Here is a 21312-nt window from a genome sequence, read left to right as displayed (position 1 = left end):
TATATTTTCCTAACCATTTTTATTTTTCTAGCAAAATTCCATGTTTAACATTTTACGCTTTCATATCATATAATTGGCTATAAAGTAATTGAAATTCGATAGTTTTTAATGATCCACCTTAAAATTTAAGCACGTTATATATATTATATAATAGCAAAAGCATCCACATCCCAATTGTTGTGTCCACTCCAATATATGTTAAATATTTCGTTAAAAAATATCAATTGAAATGCTGATAAGATGATTTTTGAAGTTCTAAATTTTAAATGGGAATGATGATGATAACCATGTATTTTTGTGCTGCACAAGTGTTGATGTTTTAAAAGTAAGGCAATGACATATCATCATCTTCTTCTTGGGATAATTCGAAATCATTGTAATATCTTTTGTTCCAGCTTCCTCTTTTATCTGCACATCTACAGTGAAACCATATAATATGTATAATAATATGATATGTATAATAATATAATATGTGTGATAATATGACATGTATAATGATATAATATGTATAACGATATAATATATATAATCATATAATATATATAATATATATAATCATAATATGTTTACTGATATTTCAATGAATTTTATCTATCAAGTTATTGCACATATCAGCGTGTGCGATTGTATTTTTCGCCACTTGTCCTTCCGATTAGAAATATAGATAGATGAATTGGTATCTAATGTCCAGTGAAAAATATTCCATGCATATCCGGACGTCGATGTTACACAATTATGAACCAAGCCATCTTTCTTTGTACTGGATAGACACGCTGAGCTAGATTTTCCATGTGCTAGTTCACAAGGTAACAATCGATTTGAAGGAATGTCACCAGTCCCAGACACGTAATCGAGCTGACCAGTATTTGCTCTTAATCCAAAGTGATACGTCCTTACTGAAGAAGCTGAAATACCAATATTTGGTTTCACCAGGTCAGAGAACGAACCTACTATCTCGCGTACTCGAACACGCTACCAGAGACAACCCAAGCAGTTCGGTAAAAGAGAACATATTGCGCGTAATTGTTTGACCTTAACGTGTCATATATTCTATCAAGTTCGATTAAAAAAATGATTCAATAATACGACTGTAACGAAAGCCCAAGAGAACATATATGAGGGTCTTGATCGGGTTTATAAAATAAAGAATAATGGACCAACAGTACAGAAAATTGGTAAAAAATATAAAGAATAGATAAAAATAGACAAAAAAAAACTAAACAATAGATCTAATCGGGTGCTAAAATAAGAAGAATAGAAAGAAATGTTTTTTTTTTAATTAAAGAAATGCTGTACCTCCATCCAGACCCACTTTTTATATAATAATTTTTCATAAAATAATACGCATTTTTCTCCCATTGCATAAAATTATATAACCATTTGTTGTTTTTTTTTACTCAGTATAAAGTACTTTGTAACTAATTTCTTAATAATTGTAATCGTATAGATATTTCTACCAAGAAATGAATTGTTTCGAAAAGTGCTGTTCCTTTTCTTTTGTTTTGAAAGAGCCTCGTTGGCCGAATGAAATAAGAAGTCCATAGCTTGTCAACATTGATGTTGTGAATTCGAAGCCCACACATGGCAGGTGCGTTAGACTCTGATCTTAATTGACTAGGATTGCCAAATTTCCTGTTGAAGGTCTGTGGTTTTCTCCGGGCACTCCGGTTTCCTCCACCAACAAAAATACTGGCCCCACGATATTAGACACAGTGCTGAAAGTGTCGTTAAACACCAATAACTAATCTTTTGGTTTTGTTAAATGTGTTAAGGAATTTGGAATTATGGATTATTACATAGTGTTCCTACTTTTAAACTACGCTTTAAATACTTATTTAGATAAAAAAAAATATAAAACAAAAGCCTTTTTTACTATTAAGAATTCGAAAACAGATATGGGAGGCTTGGGTAAAATAATGAAAAAAGATAATTATTAGGCAAAGTTGAGTTTAGCTGGATTTGGGCTATTTTAGGTCACTTTTTGGTTATATAGCTCCTCATATATTTTTGGGTTTGAGGGTTCCTGATAAAGCTTTACCCAGAAAAGCGCTTCAGATACATTTTCAAGTGTTATTTTAATTTTCAAATTGTCAAATTTTGAAGTATATTTATTTTCAGTTTTGGAAAAATCATTCTGCACGTGCGAGTGCCTTCGTTTCACGTGCGAGTGTCTTAGTTTTGCTTGGTCCGACTATTTTTTTCATTTTTTCCCTTCTTTAGGACTTGTTGTGACCGTAGGACAGAGTAATCTCGGACTAGTTTTAAAGATATCCTGGTTTTTATTTTCTATGCCTTTTGGTATTTTTTTCTTTTCTTAACATTTTATCTTTTTTGATGGAACGTGCCTGATGAAAGTTTTCGCTTAAACATGTGATTTAAAAGTATAATAAATGTTCCGTTACCTTAAGTCTGGCTCCCCACATTTCTCAAGTCCACACTTTTTGAACTCTTCGCAGCAATAATCTTTCTTTTGTCGTTTACATCTGATAGCTTTCCGTAAGCACATAAATTCACACTTTCCACTGTAAACTTCTGAAATTGTAGCAACTGCTAGCATAATGGCATATAGACAATAAATGGACTTCATCTGAAAAAAAGAACATTTGATGGTTAAAGGTCATGAAGAAGCAACACAAAGACTTTAAAACCTATTATAACGTATCTTACTTGCTATGCGAAAATGTAGAACATTCGGAATCAAGAGAATCGAAAATCGTATTCCATAGGAAAATATATAAGCATTAGAAGTCCATAGGATTCTGATTCTAAACTAGGAATTCAGAGTACCACAACAAAATCAGGAATCCATTGAATACTACATCTAGGTTCGGAGTTCAGAAGATTTGACATCAAATGAAGGAGTTCATGGGATGATAAATCGAAATTCGGAATCCGTATGATAAAACATCAAAATTCAGAATCCACTGTCCCAAAAAACAAACAATGCATATTAGGTATATAGAACGCATATGGAACAGGGAAAGACTTTACTATGAGCACAGAAAATATGTCCTATTACAGCTAGTCTTTGTCACTTGTTTAAAGGATTGTTAAAATTTCAGAGAACGAAAGGTTGAAAGAAAATAAGCAATTTCAAATACGTAAATAAAAGAAAGATTTAAATGCAACTCTTTAACCTCATAACAATTGTTCGTTGCTGGTAAAAAATAAGATGTTTTAGACCATCGATAATAAAAAAAAAACAGAAGCCAGCAATATCCTTCAACATCACAATTTAAAAAAGATGATTTCCTTCAATGAACGAATCAAAGCGTGCCTTCCACTGATTCAACTACTGACTGCTATGACTTCACATTTGAGTTTGCTGTAGGTTAAAGGAAAGAACTTAACTTGCATTCCATTTTATTCATATTATCTCTTTATTCTTTTAAAAAGTTAGTTTTCATTTCATTTACTCTGTTCGATAATTTCCTTTTGACCGACTTTCAATAAAATTTGATAAACCTTATCGCTCTTTGATACTTGACCTATTGATCTAGTTATCATTGCATGTCTGTCGTCTTGACTGCATATATTATTATTCTGCAAATTTTAATATAATATTGTCTATATGTCATATGCCCTTCTGGGACCCTAATTTGGTGAATAAAAATATTCTATTGACCTAATGTGGTTATGCAACAATCGTTTTTGCACTTTGGCGTCAGACATTTTCTCTTGCGACTTCAAACTTTTGCAGGAACGTCTGTGATGTCGGTACCGTTAATGAGCCAAACTGCAAGTAAGTGTAAACATATTTTTTGTTACATAAATAAATCTTTTTATAAAATGCCTCTTTTTATATTCGCACGATGTAATTTAAAAAATTCAGGCATCATAATAAATTTGTTAAACTTTAACTTTATGGTACATGTATATTTGAGTTGTATATCAAAAGCGTGCCCTTTCCACTTCTTTATAATATAACTGCAGTATCAGTATTTTAGAAATAGTGACCCCACATATCGTTTTATTTTCAGGGAGTTGTGCTGTGTGGTGTGTGTGCGGTTGTGCGTGTTAGAAAATTAATCAAGTGTTAAGATTGTAAACAGTCAAACAATGGATATAACTATGGTTATCATTAAAAAATCATTTTCTTTCTTTCATTTTTATTCCTCAAACTTAAGGTGTTATGCTCATCTTAACACTCATTACACTGCATAATCTTAAATTTAAAATGTTTAAACCAATTAAAATTGGTGTAACTTAGATCCATCGTTAACTTGGTCCTTGTTGCTATATCATGACTCCATGATCGTAAAAAGCCAAAACAAAAATTCTAAAAACAAGCTACTATGGATGTGTTAATGATGGTTAAAAACCAAAACAAAAATTCTTAAAAAATATGTATAAAACAAAAATTCGAAAAAATGGGTTTATTGTTGATGTATTTTAAAATGATCGTAAAAGCCAATACAAAAACACAGAAAAATAGGTTAAATATGGACGTATTAATAAATAGCACATTACACGAAATTAACATAGTGTTGTTTTCATTTCCTATTGCTGGGTCAATATCGCTGTTGGTGGACTATTGTTACCCAAGGGTATCATCAGCTCAGTAGTCAGTGATTCGGTACTGACATGATTTACAATATATTTTTCTAAAATTCCCCGTTGAAAAATTACCCAGAAACAAAGGTTCCAACTCCTTCAGGCAAAGTTTACTTTAGATGAATTTGACTATTTGTTTTAGGTCCATTTTGATCCCCAACATTTAAACGTATTTATACATCCCTGGTATTCAATGTCTGAAATAAGCATTCCTGATGTTTTTTAAAATCCAAAAAGATCTTCGAGCACAAGCTTTATAAAATGTTGTTTTCATTTACAATTCACATACGTTTCAGAAATCGACACGCCATATGTTTCCTTTTGAATTTATATTATTTCATTAGCGTAAACAAATAAGACAAAAGTGAATGGTAGAATTTGACTTAACAATTCATTATCACGTAACAAGATAAAAATGACTCTTGGCATTGTTCTGTCGTAGATTGGTCCCAGTAGATAAAAAAGTGCTTGGAATTTGTATGCGTTTTCTCTTTAGGGATCACGTGATAGAGAAATCGACAAACAATGACATTTCATCTAGACATGTCAGTCATTAAAATCAGCAGTATACAGTGTCAATTTCCATGAAATATTTAGGAAATTGACTCTTAATGAATAATGAGGTTTCTTCGGGCTATGAACCTACTTACAATTTAATTAATTGCTTGTGATCAATGATTAAAGATAAATTCTCGATTTAGGTATTACTGTAACGTGGACTTTTTAAGTCAAACAAATAATTCATATTAGTCTGAAAAAGTTTCAATGAGCTATTAGGGAACGACCATTTAACTCCAAGAGTTTAGGGGGGAGTATGGTTTTTTCCTAAAAAAATATTCTGATCCCCATTGGTGTTTTTTTTTTTTTTAGTTTTCTATGTTGTCTTTCGTAGACTGTTGTTTGTCTTTTGGTCGTTTTTCGATTTTCCCCATTACGTTGTCATCTACTTCTTATGAGTATTTGATGAAAACAATATTGTGGTCAAGCAGATGACAAAACAAAATATTCTGAATCCAAAACAATTTGATTGATAGCGTCGAAAAACTAAAAAAAAAATCTGACTCAGACAAAAAACCATAACCCCCCCCCCCCCCCCCCCCCCCCCATCCCCCCTGAAGTGAAATGGTTGCTCCTTTACATGTTCTTGAAAACAATGATGCTCCCAAAAGTTAGGCCTATCCGATATCATCTTCGGAAATATAATAATATGCATCTACAGAATAAGATTGATCTTGCGTGTAGAAATCATTTTCGAATTAAACAGGTTTATCCTTTCAAAGTATGTTCTGAACAACAAAATTAGATGCAAATTGAAATAACACTTAATAAATTGAGTGCGTGCGCAACGCTTTTCTTGATTTACCATAATCAGGATAGCTCAAACCCCCGAAAAAATTGAAAGTCAAGGATGCTTAAATATCTGAATAATTGAGAAGCTATATAATTAAAAAGTACCGTAAAAGAATAGACAATTTCCCTAAGATCAAAAGAGATGCTAGTATTCAAACTCATAAGAAGTAGATGACAAATTGACAACGACATGGGGAAAAACGAAAAACGACCAAAAGACAAACAACAGTCTACAAAACAGAAACGTAGAAAGCTAAAAAAAAAAAAAAAACAACAACAAAAACCGGAATTGATCTCTGGTGCACCGTAAGCGTAGACGTAGGCTTCATATGTGACAACTGTCGTGTGCACTTTGCCTGGGGTATTGTATTATTCCCATTTTATATTCATATCAAACAATATCAATAAAGAATGTTCTCAAAAGGAGAGTATTGTCAAAATCATATCATTTCAACCAGATTCAGAAGAGAAATATATAACAATTCATATTATAAAAATTAAAGTGTGATCGCCAATGAGACAGCTCTCCACCAAGAGACCAAATGACGTAGAAGTTAACAGCTGTAAGTCACCGTACGGCATTCAACAATAAACAAAACCTATCCCGCCTAGCAAACTATAAAAGTCCCCGAAATGACAAATGTAAAACAATTCGAACGGGAACTAACAAACAACCTGGTTTATGTACAAAACAATAAACGAAAAACTAATTTATAAAATATAGCAACAACTGAATCGCATATTAGTTCATCCATCCAAGCAGTGTCATCTCAGGGACAACGAACTTGCTATTACCCTCATAACGCAGGGACAACATACTTGCTATTACCCTCATAACTCAGGGACAACAAACTTGCTATTACCCTCATAACTCGGGGTCAACAGACTTGCTATATCCCTCATAACTCAGGGACAACAAACTTGCTATTACCCTCATAACTCGGGGTCAACAAACTTGCTATTACCCTCATAACTCATGGACAACAAACTTGCTATTACCCTCATAACTCGGAGTCAACAAACTTGCTATATCCCTCATAACTCAGGGACAACAAACTTGCTATTAACCTCATAATCAGTCATTAATGATTTATCATGCAACCAAATGGTACACAATTATTTTGTTTTTATTACAAAATGATACAACTTTTCACTTTAATTATTTTCTATCTTGAATATCTCACGAAACACCTGCTTAAATCATACCAGTCATATCGTACGTCATATCATTCAACGTTGACAAAATCAAAATAATTATATGTTGTCTTATAGATATCACAATGTTTCAATATCGTATACTTATTTTTGTCACAAACGTGTAAATTATGTCCAACAACTAGAATTATTAAGTCTGGAAGTCAGGTAATAACGATAATAATTATATAGTTCTCATGTTTACCTTTAATCGTAATGAGAAAACAGACGTTGTAGGGTAGACAAACGTACCCTGTGGCCATGTTTTTTAAGTTCGTGCGATTCCTTCATTTTTTTGTTTTTAACCTTCATTTGTATCTTTAAGGATAATGAGATCTTAACATCAGTTAACTATTCGTCCCTGAATATGATAGTGCTATATCTAAGGGTCTGGATGGGGTCTTTCATTTCTGCATTGATTTCTTAATATAATATTATAGGCCATTTTCTCTATTCTTTATACTTTTTGACCATTATTCTCTATTCTTTATATCTTAGCACCTCATTATTCTTCTATTGTTAATTTTATTGGTTCATTTTTCTCTATTCTATATATTTTTTCCCATTGATCTCTATTCCGTAAACCCCCATCCACATCCTCATATGTCCACTTTTGATAAAAACGGAGATATATCATTGCAATATACTTGATATTCAAGGGCAATGGTCAATCTCCCTATACAACTATGATAGGAGATTTTTACATCCTACGAGTTTTTGTCAGAACGACACTCTCATTGGCTTATCCATGTAGTTAGTTCACAAAAAATATTTTTATAGCATTGTATCTCCACTTTTTAGGTATTTTTGCTCTAAAATAATTGTTATCAAAATTATCTTAGTAGTACTATGCTTAAATTGTTTTCATGGTTTGAACTCAATCTATGAGCAATTCTGAGCAAATCCAGCAGTCCAGAATTGGGAATATTACACAGTTAAACTGTTCATATCATATTACACAAAAAACAATATTTCATCGATTTTTTTTTTAGCAATAAACAAGATCAAAAATTATTAATACAATATATTGTGCTGACAATGAAGTTTGCATCCTTCGCCTTTGTTGACAGAGGGAGATACAGTTTATGTTTAACCTATAAAAAAGGGGGAGGTACTCAACTTACTATATAGGTCAATATATTATATACTTTCCTAAAATATAGTTGTTTAAAATTACCTATGTACATACACTTCATTGCTTTGTTACGCTTTGTATCTTGTTTTTTTTTTGTTTGTTTTGGGGTTAGCTAATTTTTATGATAAATATTTATTTCAAATGTCAAGTGTGATAAATATGAAATTATTTAAACTCGTGTGGTGTAACTGCAACAGGAGTAGGTCAGTTCGGTCATTTTTGTATTAATGCTCCTAAACGTTTTAGTGTCCGAATTGCGACACTTTTCACACAAACACTTTTGATCATTTTAGGAATGAATCAACCCAAAAAAATCCAAAATTAATAAACAATATGATATAACAAATTTAAATCATATCCATATTTATTTTTTTTGTCAAATTAGGATTCTAATGGCACTTAATTTATATCAAAAAGCGACTTAGCAATATGAAAACGTGTGTATTTTGAGCAAAATTGTTCATCATTATTATCAATGAATTTACTTTTTCAATTGCATGATTAGATCATGATAACGATGATTCGGGAGTTGCTAAATATCGATATGGGTAATCCTTTATTTATTATTACTTCAGTGGTTTTTAATCTTTTTTTTTTCTTTTCTTTTTTTTTTTTTTTTGGGGGGGGGGGGGCTATCTGGCTTTTATTTTTATTCACTTGATATTGCTCACCTTTTCACAATACGTGAAAGCTCAAAATATAGAACAATCGAAGTGCTCTAAATTCTATTCAATTTTGATTAACAGTTAGAGCATTTAAATTTCGTGTCTTCTTATATTTTCGATTAAAATATATTATATTAATGAGAAATTTCGGTTCCTTCATTGGAAAATTTTCTATCATATATCCATTAAATCTGCAACTTTTTATATAAGAATAGAGATATATTACATATAATTTCTCAATTGACGCTACTGGGTACATCATTTTCCAAGAATGTTAGACTTTTATGAGGTTCAGTTTCATGTTCTTGATTAGCCTTTATATATTATGCCACTTTTTTATAAAAAGAAGATGTGGTATGATTGCCAATGAGACAATTCTCCACAAGAGACCAAATGACACAGAAATTAACAACTATAGGTCACCGTACGGCCTTTTAGTCTGAAAAGCGAAAGATGACTTAGAGAAAAATATATTCTAAGAATTTTTTAAGTCTGTTTGACTATATGTCTTGCCTTAGCTTCCTGGAATCTTTATTTTTCGAAAAAATAAAAAAAGATAATAAATACTACTTTTAAACTATCAATCTCATTGCTATGCCAAAGTAATAACTACAGATTGTAAGTATCAGTGGCGGATTCATGGGGTGGGGGTCGAAAAAATACTATAAAATCTTCAAATTTGTGTTTTGTTTTATTTTAACCATTACGGATAATTCATTCCCCATTTTTCCGCGAACCCTGGATTCATCACTGAGAATATTGTTGTGATGCAAAAAAAAACAAAAGACAAATATAGTCTATTTAAAAAAAAAAACAGAAAATTACATCAATGAAGATATACCATATTTTATAGCGATATTGGTGGAGGAGAATTTGCCCTCTGGCGGTTAAAAGAATGACAGTTTTATCCTTTAAAACAGGATTTCTTTAAATCTTATTGTATGCTTTTGTAAAAAAATGTCTATGATTATGATAATGCTTCTTAAAATAACACATTAAACAGCGTAGTTTTAACAAATCTACTTTTCCTCCATTAAAGAATTATTATCAAAACGAGGCCATTGGGAATAATGTGTGTTCATATGAAGACTTCATTATTCATTTTCTAATTTAATAGCAATGAGTTTCTTTATTTGTCTGTCTTTCTCTCATATTTCGACATGCATCAACTAACGTATTTAGTAAATAGGTCAAAAAGGATTATTAACGGAAAACATACGGCATGTTAAAAATACGGCATGGGGATAAAATCGTGTGATATCAAAAGTAGTGTTTCCTTGGATCGTTTTTTTTTAAGCTTTCCAATAAACTGTGGATCTTAAAAGTAAAGTAATGAACCTGCAGTGGCAGAGCACAATAAGTCCCTTAAAGATTACCAATCATTTGGTGTTATTTCCAACTCGGAACATAAATATGATCTATAAATTATCTTATCTATTTTTTAAAAGTATAAATTATCTTAACTATTTCAAAATCTCCGTGATTCTGAGTTTATTTATAGTAGATATGAGACATTATGCTTAGTTGACATTTAGATTTTATAGCAGATACAAACATTTTTATTGTAAATAAACCTTGACAATGTGTCTTATTGGTGGAGGATTGGTGATAGAACTGTAAATAATTCTATTGTGTTGACCGTTTTTTAATATACTGGTGGATAGTTGCCTTTTCTCCAATTGTGGTGGTGTGCCTAGATTGGCAGAAGATAGAGAATACAAATTGAGATCATGTTATTTCCAACTCGAACATAAATATGATGTTATGTCCAACTCGAACATAAATATGATCAAACAAAACACGAATTACTGTAATCATTTTTTTCGCATGTCTATTAACTTTAACTTTGTAAGTTTTCTGATTAAAAAAGTAAAAAAAATTGTAACGACTCTCTCTTTTTGAACGAAATAAATTACATTGGGATAAAATTGGAATTTGACAATGTCGATAATGTTGGTATATTGAGATAAAAATTCACACACAAACGTCATACATGTGAGGATAAAATTTCACACACGAATGTCATACATGCAAGGATACAATTTCACACACGAATGTCATACATGTGATGATAAAATTTTACACACGAATGTCATACATGTGAGGATAAAATTAAACACACGAAAGTCATACATGTAAGGATTAAATTTCACACACGAATATCATACATGTGATGATAAAATTTTACAAACGAATGTCAAACATGTGAGGATAAAATTTCACACACAAATGTCATACATACGAGGATGAAATTTCACACACAAATGTCATACATACGAGGATAAAATTTCACACACGAATATCATACATGTGAGGATAAAATTTCACACAGGAATGTCATGCATATGAGGATGAAATTTCACACACGAATTTCATAGATGTGAAGATATTAAACAGCTGAATAAAGATTTAGAAAGGGAGTCACACACGATAAATTAACTTATAAGTCCATTTCTGGTGACGTTTAATCAGTTTCTATTGTGACCACCATGTACTGCTAACATTGTTCTGCATTTAATTGGCATATATTGAATCAAATTTGTATTTTTGCCATTCATGTTGCAATGCTTGACTGGGCTGACCCAATGATTGAGGGGGTGGGGGTTGTTGTTGATGGACGTGTTTATCAGATTCGTCCCTAAGATTCTCTTAAGGAGTTCAAATCCGACGACCGTCTGAGAGCCGTGGGAATACATTAATTTCGTTCTGAATTAAGAATTATATCCCTAGATGTATGGAACCGGACATTGTCCTGCGGAAACATCAACATATGTTGGTCAATTATATTTAGAATATGTGACTGCAAAATATCGTCTTTACAATGTTCAACCGTTAAATGTCCTTGGACAAACACTAGGTCTGTTATGTTGTTGAAGGATATTGCTGTCCACATCGTAACACTTCCGTCACCCACCAAATACATCTTTGATCAATCATTGCTTTTAAAATATTCATTAAAATTATCTAATACTTTACTTATTATCAAATTTGTTCTTAAATTTAATTAGATATATTTTTTTCAGAATATATATTAAAGCTGTCACACATTTGATTGATGGATTGTTGGTTGCTTAACGTCTAGTGGCAAATATATCATGTATAATCAGGACGGCCACACATTTGATTGATGGATTGTTGGTTGCTTAACGTCTAGTGGCAAATATATCATGTATTATCAGGACGGCCACACATTTGAGAAGACACGATTCCCTTTTTGGTCGTTAGTTTACATTTTCCATATAGTTGTACGTGTATACAGTCATTATAAAAGTATGGAGATATGGTATGATTGCTAATGAGACAACTATTTACTAGAGTTCAAATGACGTGAATATAAGCAATGATTAAATAGGAACCTTAAACAATGAGAAACACCCATCCCGTATAGTCAGCTATAAAGGCCCCTTCATGAAAATGTGAATCAATTCAAACGAGAAAACAATCGACATATTTTAATGTTGGTTTGAGACTACTATATCATGTGTTCCGGATGAGTGCACATACTAATATAACAAATACAGCAACGGTTATTAAGTTTATTAAAGAATATTTACCAATAATATTTCCATGATCAATATAACATGCATGTGTCGATTCTTATGACTATCTAGTGGATACAACACGAAGTAGGAAATTGTGGGTGGGATCTTACATAAACGAATCACAATAACTTTTTACATAATCTATCATTTGACATGGTTTTTGTATTTTCAGAATTCATCAAATCATAATTTCATATCTCTTTAAAATTTTATTTCTATCGATTATTCTACATTAAATATAAATATTTAAACAATTAAGAGATGGGAACGACAGCCAATGAGACAACTTCCCATCAGTGACCAAAGGACGAGGTGTAAACGACTATAAAAATGTACGGCTTCAACGATTAGCTTAACCCATACCTGTAAACAACTTTATAAAAATGTACGGCTTCAACAATGAGCTTAACCCATACCTGTAAACAACTATACAAAAATGAACGGCTTCGACAATGAGCTTAACCCATATATGTAAACAACTATACAAAAATGTACGGCTTCGACAATGAGCTTAACCCATACCTGTAAGCATCTATACAAAAATGTACGGCTTCAACAATGAGCTTAACCCATACCTGTAAACAACTCGGCTTCAACAATGAGCTTAACCCATACCTGTAAACAACTATACAAAAATATACGGCTTCAACAATGAGCTTAACCCATACCTGTAAACAACTATACAAAAATATACGGCTTCAACAATGAGCTTAATCCGTACCGTATAGTATGTTTTAAAAGGTTCCGGCATGAAAAAATGTGAAACAATTCAAGAGAGAAAACCAACTTCGTGCCTTTTGATGAAACATCGAACGGAAAACAAATATGACAGACCGCAAAAAATAACAACAGAATTACAGGCGTCTTGTGAGGGACAGGCACATTAAAGGTATGGCGGGATTTGTCATGTTTGTGATTGCTCAGCCATCCCCATACCTAGCACAATGGTGTGACAACTTAAGAAAACACTGTAAAAATCAGTCTAAGTGGGCTTTGATTCTTCAGAGTGGTACTTAGCACAAAAACAAAAAAGACACAAAGCAACTACATGTATCTTGGAGTACTCATACAAGATTCGTTGTGGCGGCTTATTATTTTTATTTATATTTTTTTTTAGGGTGGGATCTCAACATTTGATGGTTTTGGATAGGAAACTGTTTGCTTTGAAATGCTTGTAAAGAATATATGGTTTAATTGAGGAATGCACTTTTTATCAAAAAGAAATAAGCCATATTCGTCTAGCATTACCATAGTTTCGATGAATAAATCACGGATACATCATAAACTATTACCTTATTATATTTATTAGGTTTTAATTCAATGTAATAACGAGACCTTCAGTGCGCTACTATATAATAACAATAAACCTTACAGCATATGCTATTTGAACTAAAAGTACAAACACGATTCAACAATATCATTTATTACTAGAACTGTTTATTACTTTGTAAATAATATTAATGCATGGTGTTTTTGTCTTTCGGGAAAACTCTGTCACACGAGAATAATTATACATTGTTATATGTGTAAACTATATTAATTTTTTATAGAGTAACTGCAATTTTTGCCAATACTGTGAAGGACGTACTTTTACTTATTTTTAACATCTTTGATAACTTTTGATATTTTCTTCTTTATTAAAGAGAGGAGGTGTGTGATAGAGCCATTATTTGGCCCCTGAAATTGTAAAAAGAGTAACAACCCCCCCCCCCCCCCCAAATCACCACCGCCCCCCGGTCGCCCCCGGTTTTTGATGGGGTTTGTGTTGCTCAGTCTTTAGTTTTTTGTATGTTGTGTTTTGTGTACTATTATTTGTCTGTTGGTCTTTTTCTTTTTTAGCCATGGCGTTGTCAGTTTATTTTCGACTTATGAGTCTGAATTTCCCTTTGGTATCTTTCGTCTCTCTTTAACATTCATTAGAAAATGAATAGAACATATAATTACTAATCAAGCCTTTCGTTAATAGATATAATTGTTATTGATGATATATAAGAAAAAATAGTCCGGACGTTTTTTTGACGGGTTCCACATGTAGACTAAGGTCGGCTTACCCTTTCGGAGCAAATGAGATAACCCAGGTTTTGTAAGGTTCATGTTTTTCAGGCTTCAGGGTTTTGTAGACTGCTGTTTGTCTTTTTTTAGTCGTTTTCCGTGTTTTGCCATGGTATTGTCAGTTCGTTTTCATCTTATGAGTTTGAATATCTCTTTGGGATCTTCTGCATCTCTTTTAATAATACAAAACTTAAAGGATATTAAGTTAAAAGGCAAATAATTCTGTTTCATGAATGAGCTTGAGCTTATTTGAAGTATCTCGAGATTTGTCTTTGGTTTAAATCTTTATTTTTATTATCTTTTTCTATCACGGACAAAGTAATTATACTTGTTTGTAATAAGATTACTAGATCATGTGATTAACGAAAACAATATGAACCCAAGAGTACGACGTGTTTATTAATGGTCATAGTTCGCAGACAGGTTTTGAAATGTATGAGGGTCTAGATAGGGGATCTCTCATGTCTTTATTCTTTAATTTTTTATTCCATTTTTCACTATTCTTTATATAATTTTGCACATTGTATTCTATTCTTTATATTTTAGCACCTCATTATTTTCTATTCTTTTTTTTATTTTTTGGCCTGTATTCTCTATTCTTTATCTTTTTGTTCCTTTATTCTGCACGTTTTGTCCTTTATTCTCTAGTCTGTAAACTCCATCTAGACCCTAAGGTATACTTATAAGTCAAATAAAAAGACACAGTTACTGTTGATTTCGTTTGTTATCTCTTCGTTTTTCTTTTTCTATCTTCATCGACATCGCGGGTCCGTGAATGAATTAAAGCACCTATGACTTATTTGTAACCTGAATTTTTAGTATTCGTATTATCATCTGATAAAGTCATGCTGATTGTAAGGTGCACAGTTTTCTCTGCTTTCAAAATCTTTTTGTTTGAACCCATCCTGGTTGTCTTTCTACTATAAACTTACTATAAACTAAATTTAATAGTGGTATTGAGGTGGAAGAAAGCAGACTTGTTAAATAGTGTACTATAGTGTAACATAGATATAAAACAACTACTGGAAGATTCCCAGGTTCTCCTGATACAGGAGTGATTTACAGAAGGTAACACGAAACTACATGTAACATAGACTATTTGGTATCCGTATCGGCAACTTGTTAATTATTGGTAATATTAATTATGTGGAAAACAAAATGACCTGGAATGGTGTAATTTTGAAACACCACCATTGTCCTATATTAGTTATATATAAAGTTGAATTCTTTGTTTTGTCGTTTTTACGTCATGCCGGCTAACAAATTGGATCTCGTTATTTTAGTAGTCGTTGATAGATATATCTGTAGAACCGAACAGATTTACTTTTAAATGTTTTTGATACTTATATATTTTGTTATACGTACCGATTCTTGAACAAAAGACATCTTTTCTTATACAAACGATATCTCTTTTTGTACAAAAGACGTCTATTCTTGGACAAACGATATTTATTGTTGGACAAACGATATCTTATCTTGGACATACGATACCTTTCCTTGGACAAACGATATCATTTGATTCTTGGACAAACGATATCTATTCTTGGACAACATACATCTATTTCTGGACAAACGATATAATTTTTTTCTTGGACAAAAGATATATATTCTTGGACATACGAAAATCTATTCTGGGCCAAACGATATATATTCTTGGACAAACGATATCTATTCTTGGACAATCAATTTTTATTATTGGACAAACGATTTTATTCTTGAACAAACGATATCTATTCTTGGATAAACGATATCTATTCTTGGACCAACGATATCTATTTTTGGACAAACGATATATATTCTTGGACAAACGATATTTTAGATGTCTTTTTAACTGAGCTGTAGATTGCTAACAGCTGTCATGTCGCATGTTACAGTACAAAGATGAATACATTGCATTTTGTATGTACCCGATATCCAAACATTCTGTATGTGCCTGTCCCAAGTCAGAAGCCTGTAATTCAGTGGTTGTCGTTTGTTACTGTTTATAATATTGGTTTTTCTTTTATTGTTTTGTACATAGTTTCTCGTTTGTATTGTTTAACATTTGTCGATAAGGGACCTTTTATAGCTTGCTATGCGGAATGGGTTTGCTTATTGTTGAAGGCCGTAGGATGACCTATAGTTGCTAACCTTTTACCTTCAACAATGAGCAAAACCCATACCGCATAATTAGAGTCGTGTATATCATGTTAAAAAAAAGACCGAAGATACCAAGGGGACATTCAAACTCGTAACTCGAACTGACAATGCCATGGCAAATCGAAAAACGGTCAAAAGACAAACAACAGTATACTTAACACACCATAGAAAAATAAAGACTGAGGAACACGAACCCCAGCAAAAAAAGCATTTAATCATTGGCAAACATCTATCTTGGACTTAGTAAACGTCGGTAATCTATGGCCATTGTTATCGTCGGAATTATCTGTTGAATCAAGCAATTTGTGTTAAAAGTCTAGTTTCCAACTACAGTTAAAGCACTTGCTTTAAACACAATTTTGACGAGAACGCAGTTCAACACAAGCAAGAATCCAATGTAAAATCTCTCACTGGTTGTTTTGTTAAGTAACAACTATTTAACATATTGGATCTTATAATTGTAGACAAATGGAGGATGTATAATAATGCCAATAATTTGGCCATTGAAGTTTCAAAAATAACTTTTCGATTTAAAAAAAATTATAAATGAACCGGTTGATATATTCTGGAAACTTTTAAAGTACAGAAACTGGGTTCACATGCGACGTCCCTTTCTTGTCATTGACCAGCCTGTGATCGAGTTTATACATCAACAAACCTTTCAAAATAACATTTATTACTTACAATACCAATGACATATAATTCAAAACACTTGCAAAAGTATAATTCGTCTGTGTAGAAATTAAAACTGGTGTGACGTGAAGAAACGGGCTTTAACATGCATTATTATTTTTTGGGGTGTTGCCATGACGCACACAATGAAATGAGACTTTACTTATAACAATGGAGTCATTTTATTATAGATTATTTGAAAGAAAAATACTGTAATTTTAGCATTGGATATGTTTGTAATTAATTCTAGTACATATACCCTGAATTTATTCTTGTTTATTTTCAATCCTTATTCTTAAGGTATTAACAGACTTTGCAGATATAAGCAAAGCATGTTTTCGAGCTAAATTCGATATGAACATCCGTTAAGTATACATGTAATTCTATAAACTTTTGAATGGAAAACTAACAATAAGTAATTAGAACCAGACTTTCATTTGCCACGTTTATGGATCATGTTTTTATATCACTGTCCATGTGACATTACAATTTTACAAAATGTCCTTGGTTTTGTTTGTCTGGATCTGTATCGCGTTACAGAGTGGGTGTTTGGTGTAAAGAGATCACAGGAAATATTATACGTAAATAAGAATGACGAATAGGCTAATTTGTTCCATGCACGAATATAAATTTGAACCAGTCGCGGATCCAGGGGGTAGAAGGCGTACGCCCCCCCCCCCCACACACACACACACTTTTGATTGCTAGTTATCATGAAAATAGTTATATCATGTTTTTCACGATCGATTTATATGATTTTAAGGCATAGAATCATGAAAAATATGCTTTGCTCGCCGGTATATTATCCGTTTTATGGAATTACGCCCCCTTTCAAAAAATCCGCCCTTGTGAACCCTGCTTTGTACAAGACCGATATACTGAGTTGGATTTTAACGTGCTAGTTCAAAAGGTTGTTGTCCGCAGGAAGAAATGCCACTCTACCCGGATACGTCATTCTGACTCTGAGTCAGCTTCGTCCTTACTCCTTAATGCCAAGCACTTTGAGGAGAAGTAATTAATTACAATGTTTTTTTTTATTTGACTCGATTGCACTAGATACGAGAACTCTACCAAGAGATTACTAGGGAGTATATATTTCCTTGTCGAAACACATGTTATAATTGATAACAATGGCGACATGAACAAAATATTGGACATGAGACCAGTCAAAACAAAAAGTATTATTTAAATTGTTTAGACTCATAAGTATATCAAAATGTATTTCTCTGAATCTTCTCCAAATTCAGCACTTTTATATTTTATTAATACATACATTTATTAACTACTATAACGAAGATGAAGACAAAAACTATTTCCCCTGTTCACCTATTCATTTTTCTGGAAATATGTATAATTATGTAGGGTAATTTTTGAGATTATTTCATTAATTCATATAGTTTATGAGTTTGCGTACTATAAACTACAATAACTGGTAATAAAGATACATGAATTATTAACAATTTGTATCAGTGTCGGCATTTTTTTATCATTTGACCTTAGTCCCCAAGAGTTTTACCAACCCAGTAGCCAGTACTTCGGTACTGGCATGATGATGCAGCTATTATTGTGTTATTAAAATATGATATAACATAATTTAGGAAATTATTTCATATTAAGGAATATATATCCATCACGCAAAGCTCTGATTCCTTGCCTTGCTTTGGATATATTTTTTGTCCTTTTTGCTTTATAAGCTCTTCATTTTTTTAATAAGTTTTGAAATTTCAAATGTTTTGGTCTCGAGCATCACTAAATAGACATTAATTGTCGAAATGTGCATCTGGTGCAGCAACATTGATACCGTTAGTGTTATTTGTGCCCTTATATATGAAAAAGGTTTTAAAATTCCACACTTTTGTAAATTATCCTTTTGGATGATAAAACAAATCCTGCAGTAAAATATCAAAGAGGTATGATTAATTGATACCCTATATTTTTAATTCACGAGGTTAAAAATCGGAAAGTTCAAAAAACGTATTAAAGTAATTTGTTTTAATTCCAAATAGCCAAGATACTCATTGGTGGTTTTTTCTTTGATTATATCTGGATGTTTGTGTTTTTCCAGGGATTTTTATATTATAGAAAACCTTTGAAAATCTGTGTTAAATTAATGCGACAACATTAATACAATATTGCAAATTGTTTATGTATCTTGTAGATTTAGTATTGACACAAATCCGGAACACAAATGAAACAATAGACTATTTTCTTATTACCTACTTTTGACTCCGGAGTATATGATTTTTCGACAGGTTACCTACTAGGTGGTAGGACATTTAGGTACTCGGTCAAGTGAGAGTAGCTTTAAGAAGTAAAATCAAGCTTACAATCGATGCCATTTGGGGAAAAATTAACTGTTTTCCGATTTATTTGTCGTGTATAGAAAACATAAAACAGTTAATTTTCCCCAAAAATTGCACCGATTGTACGCCTCTTTTTTTTCTTTTAGTTGCTCTTACTTGACCGAGTACCAGAATGTCCTACCAAAGAGTAGGTAACCGGTCGAAAATTTACATACTCCGGAGTCAAAAGTCGGTAATATGAAAAAAGTTATTATTTACATTTGTACATGTCAATGAGATACCAACTTAACGACAGAAAAACCGCAAAACATCTATGGGCAACATACAGACTTAAGAGTTCATCAGTTGACATATAGCCGTCTATATTTCTTTTCATATGCGTCGAATAACTCGTTCATTTGCATCACGCTGAACCATATATCACTTGTGTCGCCAAAATAAAATATGTCATTTGCCCCAATAATACAGATTAACTTTTTAAATAATAGCAGTATATTTCAATCAATCAGTTTATATAAAATACTTGTATATATCTATAATTCATCTTAGATTTCAATCATCTAGCACCGATAATTTTGACGTAACGAATTTGGTACGTATTTTTTTTTTATTTTCAATTTTAAATTTTAAATTTAAATTCAAATAGATATGTTTTTGTATATCAAAACATTTGTAAAAAGTATTTGCTTATCAACCCATTGATATATAAAGGGGGAAAAACTATTATATTTTCTTTTCAATATAAAAACTAAGATATATGTAAACACTTTCTTTTTCTTCAAGACATTTAGTGTTATGTTCTAGTATTTTCAAAGAATTATTGTCAAATAGTGTTCAAAACTTACCTTCTAGTTTCTTTGACTTTTGCTCTCAATACCCGATTCTCAAAGACCGTTCAAGCCCTCTTATTCAACTATAAACAATACTGGAAATCCGTAGGCGCACACATCGTAACTGAAGATCGAATGAATTATTAACCTCTGCTCCGCCTCTGTGACTAATGTCGAGAAATTACAATGTAATGAAATACCAATTTCTCCAATTAAGTAGCAAGTTATTGTTTAGCTTGGAAAGAACCAAAGATAAGTAAGCACAACATCTTTTCTCCATTGTCATCTAATTAATATGTGTTAGCAGTTTATCATTTTTAAATGATTGGTTATATTATATATAACTTGGAAAGCTGCACGCACTTATGTCTGCAAAAAACTTGTATCATAAAATTGAGAATGGAAATATATACATGTATGTGTTTACTACATTTACAAAAATGCATACAACATCAACATATCGCTAGATGAATTTTAATTTCACGGGGGATATGCAAAATTGTTGAAGGATTTTAAGTATATGATATAGAATCTTCAATATGCAAATTTCTTAGTATTTGACGACATTTATTTTTTTTTTAAATTCTGTGAGTAAAAAAATACAAGAGAAATGGGTCCTAATTCTTGTAGGTAAAAAGAAGCAAAAGGTATACACAAATTATGCCTGAAATATTACTAATCAAAAACTTTTAAAAAAAAAGATTTCTGAAAAAATAGGCCGCTATTAACGATCAAAAGGTAAAAACGATTTAAACAACGACGAATTGTTTCTTTCTTTTTTTTCTATTATTGACTCTTGACAAATCACGTAACGTTACACCTTTAACGATTTATAAATTAACAAATAACTGATCAGACGAGTGTATTTTACGTGAA

The 21312-nt window shown here is 31.8% G+C and overlaps 1 long non-coding RNA gene across 2 annotated transcripts in view; it reads right to left on the bottom strand.

Annotated features, from left to right (window-relative positions):
* Positions 1–21312, bottom strand: part of LOC127723587 (uncharacterized) — a 40530-nt gene continuing 19218 nt past the window's right edge. The window contains exons 1-3 of one of the 2 annotated variants that reach the window (XR_007992136.1): positions 20452–20802; positions 2403–2587; positions 1–416 (exon numbers count right to left, since the gene is read on the bottom strand). This is a non-coding gene — a long non-coding RNA (uncharacterized LOC127723587). Of the gene's footprint in view, positions 417–2402; positions 2588–20451; positions 20803–21312 lie in introns of those variants that run through there. The other variant, XR_007992137.1, reaches the window with a different exon arrangement.

This window comes from Mytilus californianus, unplaced genomic scaffold (assembly GCF_021869535.1).
Source record: "Mytilus californianus isolate M0D057914Y unplaced genomic scaffold, xbMytCali1.0.p SCAF_13, whole genome shotgun sequence".
Taxonomy (NCBI): Eukaryota; Metazoa; Mollusca; class Bivalvia; order Mytilida; family Mytilidae; genus Mytilus; species Mytilus californianus.
This window is presented reverse-complemented; position numbering and strand designations above follow the sequence as displayed.